This window comes from Chelmon rostratus, chromosome 23 (genome assembly GCF_017976325.1).
Source record: "Chelmon rostratus isolate fCheRos1 chromosome 23, fCheRos1.pri, whole genome shotgun sequence".
Classification (NCBI taxonomy): Eukaryota; Metazoa; Chordata; class Actinopteri; order Chaetodontiformes; family Chaetodontidae; genus Chelmon; species Chelmon rostratus.
The window spans coordinates 3,935,700-3,952,217 of record NC_055680.1 but is presented as its reverse complement, the minus strand read 5'-3'; the positions used below and the strand labels follow the sequence as shown (position 1 = coordinate 3,952,217).

Here is a 16,518-nt window from a genome sequence, read left to right as displayed (position 1 = left end):
TATTACACATTAATGCGCTACACCACATGGCAGAAGCAAAGGCATTGTTACTGAATAAGTGACACCCACACAATGAACCCCAACAACTTGCTGAAAGGGTGTTGCTGTGAGTGCAGCAAGAAAATATGTAGAATTATGGTCTTTATCTACAGGATTTTGTCGCAGTGATGAAACACGCACTTTTACCATGTGCTTGTACTTAAATCATGAATTTAAATGATCCAGCAGTTAGCAATCACTGATATATTGTGTACGAAATGGACTTGTAAATTTGAGGCAGGTGTTACCATCTTTTCCAAAAGACTTCCTGTTTCGTCTTCCTGTCAACCCATAGCAGTTGAGAAAATAAATAAATAAATAATAATAGCAACAGGAATAAAGGAAATACAAAATAAATTAAAAAATGAAATAAATAAAAACTGACTATATATAAATACTGACTATATAAAAGAAAAAAATATGTAAGAAACATGTATTGCCACTAAGAACGATAAGAAAAATTGCCCTAAAATATAGTTCCAAAACTTCTACAGAATTACACAGTTTATACACAAATTGCACTTGGGTAGAAATTGCACATGATGGGTACAGATAAAGTGTATGATAGATCACACATCAGTGCAAAAAACCAGTGTGAAAGGCACTGCTGGGATTCAAACCCAGAATCTCCTGTTTACTAGACAGGGACTTTAACCAACTAAGCCACAGCGCCTGCTTGCACAAGTTTCACACCAGTTTTTAATGTTGCAGCTAAATCTTGCTTTATTGTTGAGTTGGTATGAATGCAAAATCCCTTTTTTTTTTATCATACTAGCAATGTTTTGTATGAAAATGTATTTTTTGTGGTTTTTCATGGCTCTCTTTAGAACTCCAGACATATGAAACTGTTTCGTACTGCAGTTGCAGAATAAATTAGGGAAAATTCACACTGTGTTAATGTTTTAATGGAATTCTTAGCCAAAATTATACTTGCATGATATAAACATTAAGATGGGGTGCAATTTTAGCTGTAGCTGCTGTTTATATATTTAAATTTTTGTTTCAGAATAAAGCAGTGCTTTGGCACTGTCCATGGTGCTGCAAGCTCTCAGTGAACTACACTAGATCAGTGTGTCCTAGTTCCATAAGGGACCTATTTTTGTACATCGTTGTCACCAACTGCTAATTTTGCGACATGCTGTGCTATTAGGAGTAATTAACAGTAGGTGTGGTAGGAGGGAGGCTGTCATTCATGATTAAATCACATCCTTTCCTCCCCTTCAACAGCAGTCCACCTGCCACAGGTGGCGGACTTATGGTGGTTAGAACTTTCCTCTACAGTGAATCTACCACCAAATCTTGCTCAAGTTTGGAGGGGAGGTAACTTTTGTAATTACTGTGTTGCTGTGGTCTAAAGAGAGTTTTTGATATTAATGAAAAAAGCAGAAGAGAGGCTGAGTGGAACTGCAGGAATTATTTTACTGTATTGACTAATGTTTGGCAGCCTTCAGCAGCTGTTTTTAGAGGATATGTCTCCATAAGATTCATACATGTTTCATAGGTCATGCAGACAGTTGGGTGCTGATGACCATCAATGAGACAGTAAAGTCAAGTTCATTTCAAGTCTCCCCGATAAATAGACGAGGAGAAAAAAAAGGATGATGCATATTGAAGAAAAAGCAAGTGTTGCTCCAGTATCTGTATTGTTCTCTTTCTTTTAACTGACCTCGAAACCCAGTCTTTCGCTTTGAGGCCAGCGCCTCTCTTACAATCTTTCTAGATATCTGTTGTTTTCGCTCTCTTTTTTTTTCCCATGGCTGCGATATTGCTGGCCTCCCAGTCAGGACCCTGTCTCCATGGTGATGGGGTGTCCATGCCACTGCCTGGCATCAGCACTCCAGAGATTTGCTGTTTGTCGGGCTTGCTGCCAAGCCTGCCTCTTTGCAGGTGCCAATGTGTTGCACACTGGAAAACTGTTAAATCCATGGCTGACACACAGTAGTGTTTGCTGCTTTGTCGTGAATTTTACACCTGACCTCTGAACATTTTATGTCACTGTCATATAGGCAAATATATAAGAAGCTTCAAGAATGTACTTGCTACATAGGCCTACATGGATGTCTTTTAATGTGCTGTAAATGACCTCTCATTTACTTTAGCTAAATAGCTAGTTTTAGTTTTTGCCCCGTGTTCATATTGTTATGCTCCGATTTAAGCAGAAATATTTCTCTATTGGCTCACTTAAAGTAGATGCCAAACACATTATCAGGCTTTTGATGCTGTTGTTTTAGAGCAGCATAGAACCCTAATCTATATATTTGCTGTCGCAGAAAAAAATGCACTACAAGATATAGATATTTTGACTTCAAACACAGATGAATGTATACTACAGTATAGAGTGCTAATAGAATGCTAAAAGCGAGTCCAGATAGATTAGTAATATTCTGTCTTGTAACAAAGTGATTACAATAAGACTGTGATACAAATAGTTGGACACATCAAGGCTAGTTGTGTGAAAAGCTATGCAGAAATAGAATCTAATAGAATATCATGTATAGTTCTGGCACTCATGCATGCAGATTGAATTGTGTTCCACTGAATGACTTCGGGAAGGGATCTTTTGTGAAAATTTAACCCTCCAAACACTTTGAGTATGATTCCATTATCATGTCCTACTAAGCAGGTATTCTGCTTATTTAATTACATTTAGTTGATTAATTTCAAGTAGATGAATCCCAGCTGAAACTGTGGCTAAGGGTGTGATCAACAATTTGAAATGCCTATGGTAAATATATAATTTTACAATGTCAATCTAATGTAATCACAGCTGTATTTCATCAAATATGGAGAACAAAGTGTCACTTTAATGAAAGCAATATTAAGTCTACACCCCGTGTCTGTTCTTTCTGTGCTAGATGCTTCTCTAATAGGGATATAACAACATCTTAACACAACGGCAGCAACGACACAGATTTCCTCCACGTTGTAGATGAAAGGGTATGCTTGATATTGACTCCGTGGCAATCCTATTCACATCCTCATTAACACGCACAGAATGGCTTTGTTTGTTGAAACAAACATAATTTCATTCCTCCGCCTTGACTTGGAGCAAGGCGCTTTGAATTGTTCCACTGTCTCTTTTTTTTTTCCCCTGTCAGTCCATCTTCAGGGTCTCACCTGCCTCATTATCTGTTTCTTTCCAAGCAGACATGTTTGCTTATGATACATCATCATCAGATTCCTAAGGTGAGATGGATAGATAAGAGGAGACGGTTTCCTCTCATTAGAATCACAGTTTCATCTCTGACATGAATGACGATGACCTCCGTCTCTGACTCTTCCATCTGTTTCATGTTTGTCTCCCTGCCATCCCTCCTCTCTTCCTCTCTCCTTTTCAACCTCTCCTCTGTGTTTTCCGTCTCTGAGTACCGCCACCATCCGGTGTGCATCAGATGCAATCACTCTGATTTCCTTCAGGGCTAAGATGCATGTTTAGGGCAACAGTGACGTGGTGTGATTTGGCTGTTGTGGAAGCCTTCTTGGATTTGTTGGCTTTACAGACATTTTATACACAGAGAAGTGATCACAGATTGGGCTGTTAATACCACGTATACACATACAGCATCACAGACTCATGTGCAAATGTCCAACATTTGTTGATTCAAGATTTTAAAATGTGAGGATTTTCTTATGTGATAGTAAACTGAATACCAAACAAAACAAGACACCACATTGGCCTCGGTTGGTCTTTATTTGAGATAAAGTTACTTAATCTTTTAAAAAGAAAGAAAGGAAAAAAAAGCTATTATAGGTATCAGGATTAGTTTCAGATCAAACACACATACAATTGATGCAATGTTGATTTTACATGAATAACTTGATGCTGAATTTTTGGGCATTTTTAATAAAAAGATGCACTAATTTGGATTAAACTGAATCTGTATTCATTTCAAGAATAGAAAATGCTGTCTTTAAAGGTGAAATCACCAGGGAAAACATGGCCTCGCCGCTCTATATCTAGTCTGTTGTGACAGTATGTTGAAAGGTGTGGGATAATGCCGCCTCTGCTGACATGAAAATTGGATTTGATCCTGTAATAGCAGATTATGAGGTTGGATTGTATACAACAGCTGAATCCAGTTTTTGTCACAAAATAGAGATTGTTACCAAAGGGTTGAAATGCCTGCCTCCATCACCCATGGAGCAGCATTATGTGCTATTCTCATAGCCGTTTTATGCTGTCAAAACATGGTGCTGGTGAGTCCAAAGCTTAATGTCCCCATAGGTCAAGGTCATGGATTTGATTGTCCTCCAGCTACAATAACCAAACTCAGTTTTGTGTAGGCTAAATGAATAAATATGAAAAAAAAAAATGGAATGAAAAATGCCATATGAATGCATGGATGTATGATCATATATGCAGGACGTTACAGTAAAGTCACATAAGATATTAAGCTACAATAAGACAATATTATGACTATCATCATCATCATCATCATCATCACCGACAGCCTCACTGCTCTTATTATCACTGTCCTACTCATTCTTCAAATATCATTGCCACTCATGTCATTGCCATCATGGCTGGTATTCATACTTTTGATAGTTCCTTTGCTGTCACAATCATTATCTGTCAAAAACGTTATTGTCATCATCAATAATAGCATTATCACCATCCACCACCCACAACAGAAAGTAATCTCTAAGGCTTCTTTTTACACAAATAAACATATGCAACAGTGTAGCAGTGGATCACATGACAAGACCTCCCCTCACTCTGAATTTGACAATAGACAGTTGCTAATGAGTGATGGAGCCTTTCCCACAGCCACCCCCATTCATTCATTTTCCTTGTTGGACAGTATTTTTCAGTCTGCACAGTCAGTGCTTATCATGATTTTGAGTAACGGTAACAACATGTATTTGCTGTATCTGTCTTCACACTGGAAAAGAGACAAGGTGGGTATACTAAAAAAAGGTCAGCAGGCATACTGAAATCTGCTTAATTTTTGAGAGTATTCTTGTACAATACTGCCCCAATAGTCACAAAGGTCAAAGAGGAGGAACTTGTAGATGCAAATAATAAACATGCTGCAGGTTGTGCCTGGGCACACAGCTCCAAGAGTACACTGGTAAAGACAAAAACAAAATGATTTTACTTTCTCTTTGTGAATTTTAATTGGCAGCAGCATTCTGTCAGCCCCGGTCTTTTTATTATCTGCTGTTTATATAAAATGGTTGAGTAAGTCAAACACATTGAGCGTTAGCTATGTTTCTTCTAGAAGATTATTAGGGGGATTTTGGATTTATTTCCTTTTTACGTGGCTTTCTTGCTGCAGGTTTTAAATCCGTTAAAATAGAAATGCGTGTGTGTTTGTTTTTTGTACACCTGTGTACTGTGCACAAAGTATGAAGTATGTACCGTGTACGAAACAAGTCCTCACATAAACAGCCGGTCACCTTGACATTGTCATCTTTCTGCCACACATTGACAGCTCCAGCTGTGATCTGTGCTCTCTCTCTCTCTCTCTCTCTCTCTCTCTCTCTCTCTCTCTCTCTCCCCCCCCTCTCTCTCTCGTCGTCTCAGTGCACGATAAGTTGCCTAAGCACCTCATTATGCATGTTGCAGCTCTACACGCTTCATACCGTGACATGCTCAGATTGTTAATGGTAAAAGATATTCTGTATGGAGGGGGGTGGACTGTGGGTGGATAGTGATATCGGTGTTGGGGTGGGGGGGGTCCTCCTCCATAAATCAAGTGTGTCAAATTACAAGATTGTGTTACATGATTAGCATCTACATAATGAGAGGAGTTCATTAGCCTCCTTTATTAGCTGTGATTGGGCTTTCCGGATGCCATGTCGGAAAAGCTTACGGAGTTTTGGTGCATATTTGTTGATTAAGGTGACGGATTTGGCAACTGCATCTCAAGGGTGAAGGAGTGTGCGTCTGTGTGTGTTCTTGCTGTTTATTCAGCAGTATTTAACAATATGTGTTAATAGAGGAGGACATATTGTAAATGCATGAAGAGAAACACACTTTCACATGTGGCCAAGCTCATACGTAGTAGACGGTGCGTTATTCAAAACCCCCCTGGCACACATACGCATCACATGTTCCTTCCCCCAGCACACCACACCCCCACCCCCCCTCTGCGAAGCATCTGCTCAGTTCGGAGTGTGTACTCACCTGCACAGCATGCCACCTCAATCCACTGTTGCTAAATCCATTTAGTCCATATGGCTCTGCCACGTCTCTTCTTCAGAGTGTGTGTGTGTGCGTGCGTGCGTGCGTGCGTGCGTGCGTGGCTTTCCTTGTGCATGAGTATACTTTGAAATCCTTCTCAGAGGGTCAGCATCTATAAAATCTCCCCTGGGATCAGTCTTCAGCAAATATTTCACATCTGTTTTATTCTCTTTCAACTTGTATGCACTTTCTGTGCTGAGCTGCTGCACCACGATGAAATAAGGAAACATGTTTCTTTTTGATAATTAAAGGTGTAGACTTGAACAAGAAGTATTTTTAGGTATGTTATTTGTGCATATAAAATAATAATAAATAGTAAACATTTCCCCCATGTCCCATCATCACCCCATGTGATGATGTTTTTTTTTTCTTTAAACTATAGAGTTGTTGTTGCAATGTACTACGGAGAGGCATTTTTTACAGCATCATCTTAGTACCTTTGCTCCAGATTTCCAATTTATGTTCTTAACATTGACCTAAACCTAATCAGTACAATGTGTAGTCCTGCTGTAGGAAATAGTCAAGTCAAATGTAATCCCACGGGGATTGTGGTTCTGTGGTTTTATAAAACCACAGAAAATAAGAAAACGTGTCTTAAATTCATATTATTCTTGTCTGAGGTAAAACCTTTGTGTTTTATTGCATGCTCATACACAGTGGTGTTTTGACTCACTGCCACAGCACCATGTTTGCAAGATATTTTGCTTTATTTGTGTCTGTTAAAAAAAAATGTGTTGTATTTACTGCCTCTACACAGAAACACACACACACACATTCGGTATGAACACATATTCCCTGAGTGCTCTTTGGCCCTCTCCTCCTCTTTGTGTCTCTCTTGGTCTGTCAACATATCATAAGTGTGGGATGAGGATGTGAAGTTGTAACCTGCAAGGCATGACCCCTCCTTTGCCTTGCACACACACACACACACACACACATACACCCACACGCACAAAAACACAAACACACAAATACTCCAAGTCTCTGCTTGTATCTTGCCTGTCCTATCCCAGTGGTATTGAGGTGCTATCTCTCTCTAACCTGTCAAGGTTGTCAGGTACTGATGGATGGCAAACGGGATAGGGTGGAGGGAGAGGCAGGAGCATCAGGACATAAACAATGCTTCCTTCTGCATCCTGTCCTTGCTCTGTCTCAGCCATCACACACAGCTGCTGGTGATGGCGGAAGGCTCGCCCAGTGAAGACTGTAATACTTGGGCAGTTATTGAGAACAGCTTTTCCAGGCTTCTTTGCTTGGTCTGTCAAAAGTTTTGTTCTTTGAGGTTTTACAGATTGCCACTAGTGACTCTGCAGGATGGGATCATGTCCTTTTACTGATTTATATAAAGGTAAATATCATCAAACCAATCACACTCAACCTAATCAGGCTGTTCTAATTCATCACAGTGACATCAGACTGAAACATTAAAGGTCATCTAGTTCTTCCAATGCCATTTATAGAGAAAGAAGAAGCATTGGATCCATGAACACATGCTGAGTCTTTCCCTCCTTGTCCATGGCTAAGCCTTGTTCACCCTGGTACGTGTTTGACAGGAAGACAGCCACTCTTTAAGGAGAGACTTTGCTGATTTCCAATCAGCTCTGTATCATCATCGTGTGGCTAGTATATGCAAATGAACCATGTTTCACTTCCCTCTATGCTGCTTGCACCCAGAGCTCCCTGTTGGACTGTTGCTGGGTTGTTGCATGCCCGTCTCCACAGACAGTTGGATCTAGAGAGGGCCAGCATACAAAACATGGATCAGACTGCCCAACTAGTGCTGATCAAAGATGAATGGAGATTCTGTCACTGCGTTGCCTATTGAAGTATATCAGCCAGGTCCTGCCAAGCAGTGGTATGATGATGATGTAGGAAGAACTCTGCTGATACAAGCTTGAGTTGAAGATACCTTTATTAACAAGCAGTATCAGATCAGATGCCGGCCATCCAAGAGAGCTTCAGTGTCCGATCAGAAGACTCTGCCCTTAACATACAGACAACACAATATATAGCATGACGTTTTGTCTAACTCCACCCATACCATTCCTATCTCAAAGACCAAATCATGCTCTGGGCATTGTCCCACTGAGGAATGTTCTCCTTTCTGACAATCTATGTCTACATCTATAGAAAATTTTGTCCTAATAGCCCCCAAACTTTACCACCTCTGGTTTATCTTTTCCTGATCTGACCCTACGTGGCCTCACATACCACAACTAAGAGTGGTCTACAAACATCTGTTTACCCCTGATCATGCTTAATCTGACATATATTTGATTGATATGATCATATACCTCACTATTTCTTGACTCAGATGTTTTCAGAAACAGATTTTAGTGTACTGTTTAGCTGTAAGCAAAAACCAAGCACAGCCCTACTCGCAGTTTGTTACCCACCAATCGGAGCATTTAGTGGTCCATGCAGCGCACTACATTCTGGTTGCTGCAGGTTTTCAACCTTTAGAGCAAGCCACAGCCCATTTTCTCTGTGTGCTCAGGTCACATAGCAGCAGTTTCAAAAATATTTGCATCTTTCTGCTGCATGGAAAGCCCAGTTTTATGAAAAGACCTTATCTCCAGCAGTGAAATATCCCTTTAAATCATGTTAAACAACCACAGAGTCCTTGATCAGAGAGAGAACGGATCACAACAGAGAGACAAAACACATGAATATGAAGAAGGATGTAAACATCTGAGTGTTTATGTTCTCACATGTACATCAACTATGATTCCAAGCCCTGCATCAATATTCAAACACCTGCATTTCACCAATCATGTGGAGAACCTTGTCTACCTTCTGCTTTTGTACATGTGGGACGGCACATCAAGAAGCTCTCACAGAACTGAGCAATGAGATTTACAGTGCCTGTTATTTATTACCACGAGCCCCTCTCGGAGGTCAACGCACGCTATGTCTTTGAAATGTAATTATGTGGCAATTGGTGAAGTGTGGATGCGGATGTGGTAATTTATGGATGACTTAGTCCTAATGGATGGCAACCGGGCCATTCCATCCAGTCCACCCCCCGCCAACATCACCACACACACAAGCACACATAGACACACACTCCAAGGCCCTGATACAGATTAGAATAAACGAAAGATGGACGTATGGAGGTAGAGGCAATGAGTACATGGCCCAGTACAAGGAGAGGGCAGTGGAGGTATTCTGTGTGTGACTGATCCCCCAGCTGATACTGCCTATCTGATTCAGGGTTATTGGTATAGATTTGAAGCTAATAAAAGCTTCCCAGGTCTAAAGTGAGGCCACTTGAGTAACAGCATTGCAGCTACTGTATGCTGCTATATCACACGTATTCTTTTTGTTGTTGTTGTGGTGGGAGAGGATTAGTTCTCCAGTTTACCTGAGACTTGTTAAACCTGAGAACAACCTACAAAACACCCATTCACATTCATACTTAGAGCGGCACGTAGCATGAGAGCTTCAAGGTCACTCACTGGGTATCACATGAGGACCCATTCAGTGTGCTGAAAGGGCGCCGGCCTAGCTGGGATTGTTTTTCTGTGGACATAATTAACTGCGAATAGAGATTAGGATTATTTCATTTAGGTAATCTGGCCCAGGAGTCCCCAGCCAGCAGTGGTCGGGAGAGATAGAGGAGGATAAATTGGTAATGTCTTATAATGAGCAGCTACAACTGGCATGCTTTGGCCCCAACCAGACAAATATCCATGCAGTCGCCCCATTGCCTTCTCCCTCCATTGTGACAGGGCCCAGAATGGGAAATCATTTTTCCATTTATTTTTTAATCATTTTCTCAATTTCCCCCTCCCTACCGTCCATGCCGAAAGTAATTTAATCTGTGGACCACTTCAAAAGACACATTTTTATGTGCGCATGCTCACGTCTTGCAAAATAACCTACATTGCATTGCTGACTTGGATGCACATGCACGTACAGGCACACTTCTTTCTTTGAAGGTACGGCTTCATTTCGGGGAGATGTGTCGTTAAACTACTTTCTCATTTTGTACTAAATGCTATTATTTACTGTAGCTATGTGTTATCCCCAGAAGGCATTCAGTGGCACAGCCACTCCAGTGATGAGGAAACATGAGCTGAAAAGAAACCTGGAGACAAAACAAAGCTATTTCTGGTCACATATCAGAGACCTATCATCTTGGAAAGTGTTCCACGTCGACTTTGGCACCATCGGCATTTGCCTTGTTGTCACCCAAAAAAATAAAAAAGAAAAAGAAAAGTGTAAGAATAAAAACATGCTCCTTACAAAACAACAACAAAGAAAAATAATTTTAACTATATCATATTTCTAAACTGTGCTATTCTCATGTAGCCATAGTTGACACTTTGCAGTGCACACAAGTTTAACAGTTTGCCTGTATTCAAAGCACAGCAGCAAATCCCATCCAAAAGTATATGTTTACTCTGCCAAGCAATCACAGTGGATAGGTGTCTGCCTGCCTGCCACCAAACACTGGTTTGCTTGCAATTCTATAGACTCTGAAGATTTTTGTTTACCCTATTTAGACTGGTGGTTGCGGTATAGAGAGCGCAATAACCAACGATGAGCTGTGCACCTGTAATTTCCTAAATGTATCTATGTAGCAGACTTCCAGAGGCTAAATCATTTCTGCTGACAAATAATAAAGTAGAGGTGGGGGATTGTGGGTGCTGGCCCATAAATATTTAAGGACTGCAGGATTATTACAGAGTTGGGCTTTATGGGAAGCCTCAACTCTGATTGTAGTGGCTTGGAGGGATTGTGAATGTATGCCTTTGCTGGCACTTGTGCTGCCCGCGGTGTCATGCTTCATACATTTTGCCAACTCAGTTGTGTTGATAACTTTGTTTGTTCTTTTTATGATCGCTTCAGACTTCACTGTCTGTGTGATGTGTTTATGTGATCTCCGGTAGCCCGTTTTTGTTATGATGGAATTTCTTTTTTGAAGTCTCTTCACAACTGTGACCCCAGAGAGCATCATCGTTGGATTGGTGTAAGACAGTGCGACTACGTGGCAACTGCTTGATTGTCATAGTCTTATTTAGTGTTGATTTATTTAGTTTTAGAGGTGAGGATGCGATCTTTGCCTGAAATTTAAAATCTTTCTATTAATATTAACTTAATATGACAATAAATCAACTAGCTCTTATCGCCACTAAAAAATGGTGTCACAGAAAGCAAGCAGCTCCTTTACATCATACTGTAGGAAAAAAAAAAAAATCTCAGTTTAGTGAGTATCACAGCCATTGGACTGACTGGAGTCCAGAAGAATGAGGAAGAAAGACATAACATGAAGAGTGTCTGTGAGGATTCCCAGAATGCCCTCTGCAGTCTCCTTTCTCATTCAGCCCACTGACCCTCAGTCACTCCCCAGTGGTGCAGACCAGCTCTCGCCTTCCTCCTGGCTTCTATTGCTGGGTGGATGAGGAAAAATGACTGTGACATTAGCTATCGATTCCACATTAACGCATCGGGCTCCAACGCTGCCCCAGACACATTGATTTCTATTTCGGTTGTCACTGGAGAACACAAAAAAGGTGAGGCCTGGGCGGCTTTGAAAAATGTATAGGGTGTCCTTCTTAAATGGCTGCCATTTCACAATGGTGTTTTCCCAGAGCTGAAGGGATCCTGCATGGCCAAACTTTATGTAAGCATGCCGGTTTTTATTCATTCCTCATTGGCATGGTCTCTGCTCTGAACAGCATGCACAGTTGTGAATCCATACACCAGGAATCAATGGTTGAAATGAAGTTGGAATTTCCAGAAGTGTGTATCTGTTCCTGGCGAAGATGTCAGCAACCTCCATTATAAAGAGCTCTGATGTATTTGTTGAAACTTCACCAAAAACAGACCAGGCTCCACAATATCCCCAGATCTCCCCACATTTTGAATCGCACTACACTATGTGCCACCCTTTACCTCTGAAAATCTTTTTGCATATGTTGACATAATTAGGCAACACTATACAAATGAGCTGTGTAGCTGCCGCGTTAGTATCGTGGGCTTTGTTCAGCATCTGGCTGTTGGTGGAGAGGGAGGCCTGCACACGGGATAATGAGGCTGATGGCAGGTGGCAATTTGTGTTGGGCATCTAAAAGCCTTTCTCTCCGATGGTTGGCGGAAGAATGGTCATGCCAGGGTGGACACATGAGAATTCGCCAGGCAGGGGCGTCCAGCTCTGCCAGTCACTTGGTCAGCTCATTGGTTGGTTGGCGTAATGGTGATTTGGCAGAGAGCACGACAGGGCAAATAGTGGCGTGTAAGTAGCTAATTGCATTTTCTACTTTTTCTGTCATTATCAGCGTTTTTTTGTATTGTTTTTTCTAATATTCGGACAAAAGTCAGGTACTAATATTAAGTAGTGTTAGTAATGTTGCTGTAATAGAGCAGTACACTGTAAAAGATTAGTTCCTGCAGAAGATGTGTCATTGTGTGTCTGATTTTAGGGTATTGAATGCTGATCAAAACCACAGTCGTAATGCTCATCCACCCTGCAGAATTGTCCAGACTCAATTTGTGCTGTATGTTTGATTTCCTGAAGGGGATCAACATATCAATTTATTGTAATGTTGACTTTTTTTTTTCTTTTTACTGTAGACTAACCCGTAGATTAGCCTCTGATATTACTACTGCATGTTGCCAACTACCTCCTCTTAGTCTACTCAACACTAAACGTTTCCACACTTGGTGTAAAACCATGTTCCAGCAGCACCTTTTTTTTTCCCTTTTTCTTTTTTTTTTCACAGATTTCTTCTTTTCATTTTGCATGAATATTTATCCCAACAGTTTTACCACTTAACTGGCTTTAAACCGCATCATTCTGGCAAGGTGGCTGAAATGAAGCTGGCGTATATGAGCTGATCTCTGCATGCGTCGCATTTTTCTGTATACAGCCACAAATTCCCACAGTAGAAAGAAAAGCGTTGCCTCTCAAAAACATCTCCACATATCATGGCAGACGAGACGGGGACTGTGACAGATGAATGTGGCAGTGAATACCTCCCATCACATCTCATATATGTAGAAACTTGATTGATAGATGTGTGTGACGTACCCAAGGCTTTAAATCAATTACATTTGAGTTCAAATCATTTTTTCGCTCATGCTTTGCTATTGAATATTACTGTGCTTCTTGAGAGGAGCTAGATTAATGCAAGTTTTTTGCTTGTCAGTGTGTCAAGCCCTCCAGGGCAGTGGTGACATTGTGTTTGTGTACATGTGAATGTGTGTGTGCGCAAAAGTAAGAGATTGATGACTAAAACAGGGAGCGCTTACTAACAACGCTTCCCTCAGTCATCACTTGTTCCTAAAGCTGCCCTCCCAGTCAGTCATGTCAAGACCACTGAGTGTCAGATGTTAGGTGAGCATTTGTGATTGACATCTACATGCTCATATGTGTTTTTTTATCAAGGAAGAAATTAAATAATTGAGACATCTAACAAGATCTAGACTTCACGTTCTAAAAGTTTAAGTCAAAGAAAATCGCTTCAAGTACTGTAAAAATCACAGATCACATGTTCATGCCCCACACATATGCACATAGTTTTGATCCTGATAGTATCAGAGACAGGCTGTAATTTCCAAATTCACCAATAACCTGTCAAATAAGATGTCAAAACATGAATTTTTTGAAATTGGTGAAGAACACAAAAACTCCCCACTTAAAACACAGCATCAAGCTGAGGCATAGAGGAAGACACAGACACGGTTAAAAGTGTCTTGCTTCTGGCACCATCCCAGGTGGCAGCCTGTCAAGAGCAGCGCACATTCAGTCTCCTACTGTTGTTTACTATTCTAATTTCTTTTAGCTCTCGGTCAGTTTGTTCAGTTTAGCTAGCAGCATAACCGCAATGATGCACTCGGAAATGTGCCTGCAAGTTCCTCTCGCGGTCCTTGTATGTGGGACACTATTTTTTTTCCTGGGGAGGAGCTGGAGATCCCGGGAGAAATCAAGAGGAAATGTTGCAGCTGCAGAGCAGGGGTTAAACAAGATACAAGCCACATCTCCAATCCATAATCGTGGGAAGTGTGAGATCTCTGGCTAATAAGATGGATGAGTTAACAGGCCTGGTGAGGAAACAGAGGGAATACCGGGGTGGCAGTGTAATGTGTTTCACTGAGACCTGGCTACACAGGGATTTCCCGCACTCCAGTGCTACCATCACCGGCTTTGAGACTGTATGGGCAGAAAGAAACTGAGAGGAGGGCTGTAAAGAAAAGAAGGAGGCTCGACTTTCTCATTAACAACAGATGGTGTAACCCTACTCATATTACTGTCAGGGGATGTGTCTTCATCCCAGACATTGAACGAGTAGCAGTGTAATACATATTTTTAATTTATAACTAGATTCATTCTGCACAATTAACTGCGAGCTGCACTAGGGCTGTCTTGTAGTGTCCAGTAAAAGTAATTCCTGAGTCAGATATGAAAATACCTCAGCTCTACGCGCTGTCTTTGCTGCTTCTCTGAAGTCCACCATCTCTCTCGCTCCTCTCCCGATTCGGGTTAATTAAGAGTTTATTTCAACCAAACCAGAGTTGGTGGTGATTGTTGGAGCAGTGAAAGATTTTTTTGAGTCTTATTTTGTTTTATTTCTGTCATGTATGTGTTTTTTGCGATGATAAAATGACTGTTTCTGTGAACTGAGTTTGGTGGCTTTGGCTAGAGTGATACAACAGCTGTTTCCGGTTAAACAAAAACATATCTCTGCAGGGACCCTTTTCATACTGTTGTCAGACACTTAGAATAACAATCTGAGCCCGTCAGTGGCAAAAACAAACACTTCAAATCGATGTACATTGCCCAGTTTCAAAAATTGTTGCTCCATTAGTCACGTACACAGGAAAAAAAGGGTACATAGACGTAACTTTGATTGATTAAAACTGAAATGTAGGTCAAGCTGAAAAGAGTGAATAATTCAACAGCACTGTATATGATTATTTATTTTGTAACATGTAGTTGTGTAGATCTTCATTTATTTATGTTTATTATATTATTTAAGTAATACACAAGTAGTATGTCTCTCGTTGGATGGTTCACCCTCTGATAGACATCATGCACAAAGACAGATGTTGGACTGTTTGGGTTTTTTGTAGCTGGAAAAATTGAACATCATTTTTGGCCAATTTTGACACACATACTTGAAAAGTGTATACATCCTATATGTTAGTGTCAGTGTCGATTCTATTCCATGGTTTGTTCATGTTCTGCTGCTTTGACGTGCAGATGTCCCCTAGGGATAAATAAAATATCTATTCATCTACGTATCTATCGATCTCGAGCTTTCATGAGAAACATGGAAAATATGGGAATATGTGAACTGTTTGTATCTGAGAATATTTATTTGTATATTTTATTTATTTCATCCCTAACTCTGTCTCGTACACGCCGTTCTCCTGATTTCCTTTGAAATTTCCCCATCTCACAGCTCATTTGGTTGTATACGCAGGACTAAATGTGATCAGGTGCTGAATTCATTTGCTGCCTCATATCTGGCCAACGTATGGCGTTGGTGCTTTTAAGCTCGACTGATGAGAAGATGTGAATTTGTGGACAGGATGTTCATGGAATAGTATAATTTAAGAAGAAAAAAGCAGCAGATAAATGGGGACGACAACGGAAGGGAGGGAAAATATGTACAAGACTACCAGAGAGATGGATGTATTCATGTGTGTTTCTGGCATAGAGACAGGGAGATTTGGGCGGAGAGAAAGTGACATGGATGAAAATGGTAGGGATCCACCATCAAGAGGGGAGAAGATGGAGAGAATGTAGAAAGAGATATGGAGCACGAGGGATGATGATTTTGGTGATGATGATGCATCCACAGCACAGTTGATAAAGAGAGAAAGAGAGAGATGGATGAAGGGAAAGAAGGAAGAGAGGAAATGTCTGCACAATTACTGTGGCTGCCAAAAAGAGGCTAATCAAATGGCACTTGGCACAGCGGGCCTCGGCTCCACGCAGCTGGTGGAGGAGGGAGAGAATGGGCTTTGACAGTGGGGAGAAAGATGGGAGGGAGGAGGCGAGGGTTGCAGGGATGCAAAGGGAACCGGCTTGGAGGGATCCGGAACACGGTGAATGTTGTGTACAGGGCAAGGGGTGCGAAGATGGCGTACTGTAGAGACTGGGACACAAAATTAGAAGAGAAAAAAAGGTGGATGGATGCTGGCAGGGAAAATGGATGCCAGAGAGAATGAGTGGTGGGCATTGGGGTCAGGGAGGATTTCACAGGAGTTGTTTCCTCTTTTCGATGGGCTGCTGCATATAATATTGGCATTTACAACCATTCTTACCATTCCCATACTAT

General features: G+C 41.0%; 1 protein-coding gene and 1 non-coding gene across 2 annotated transcripts in view; one reads left to right on the top strand and one right to left on the bottom strand.

Annotated features, from left to right (window-relative positions):
• Nucleotides 1–16,518, top strand: part of nrxn2b (neurexin 2b) — a 550,653-nt gene that overhangs the window by 163,861 nt on the left and 370,274 nt on the right. The gene's annotated exons all lie outside the window — the stretch shown is intronic.
• Nucleotides 639–712, bottom strand: trnat-agu. Its single transcript has one exon. It is a non-coding gene; the product is annotated as a tRNA-Thr (tRNA).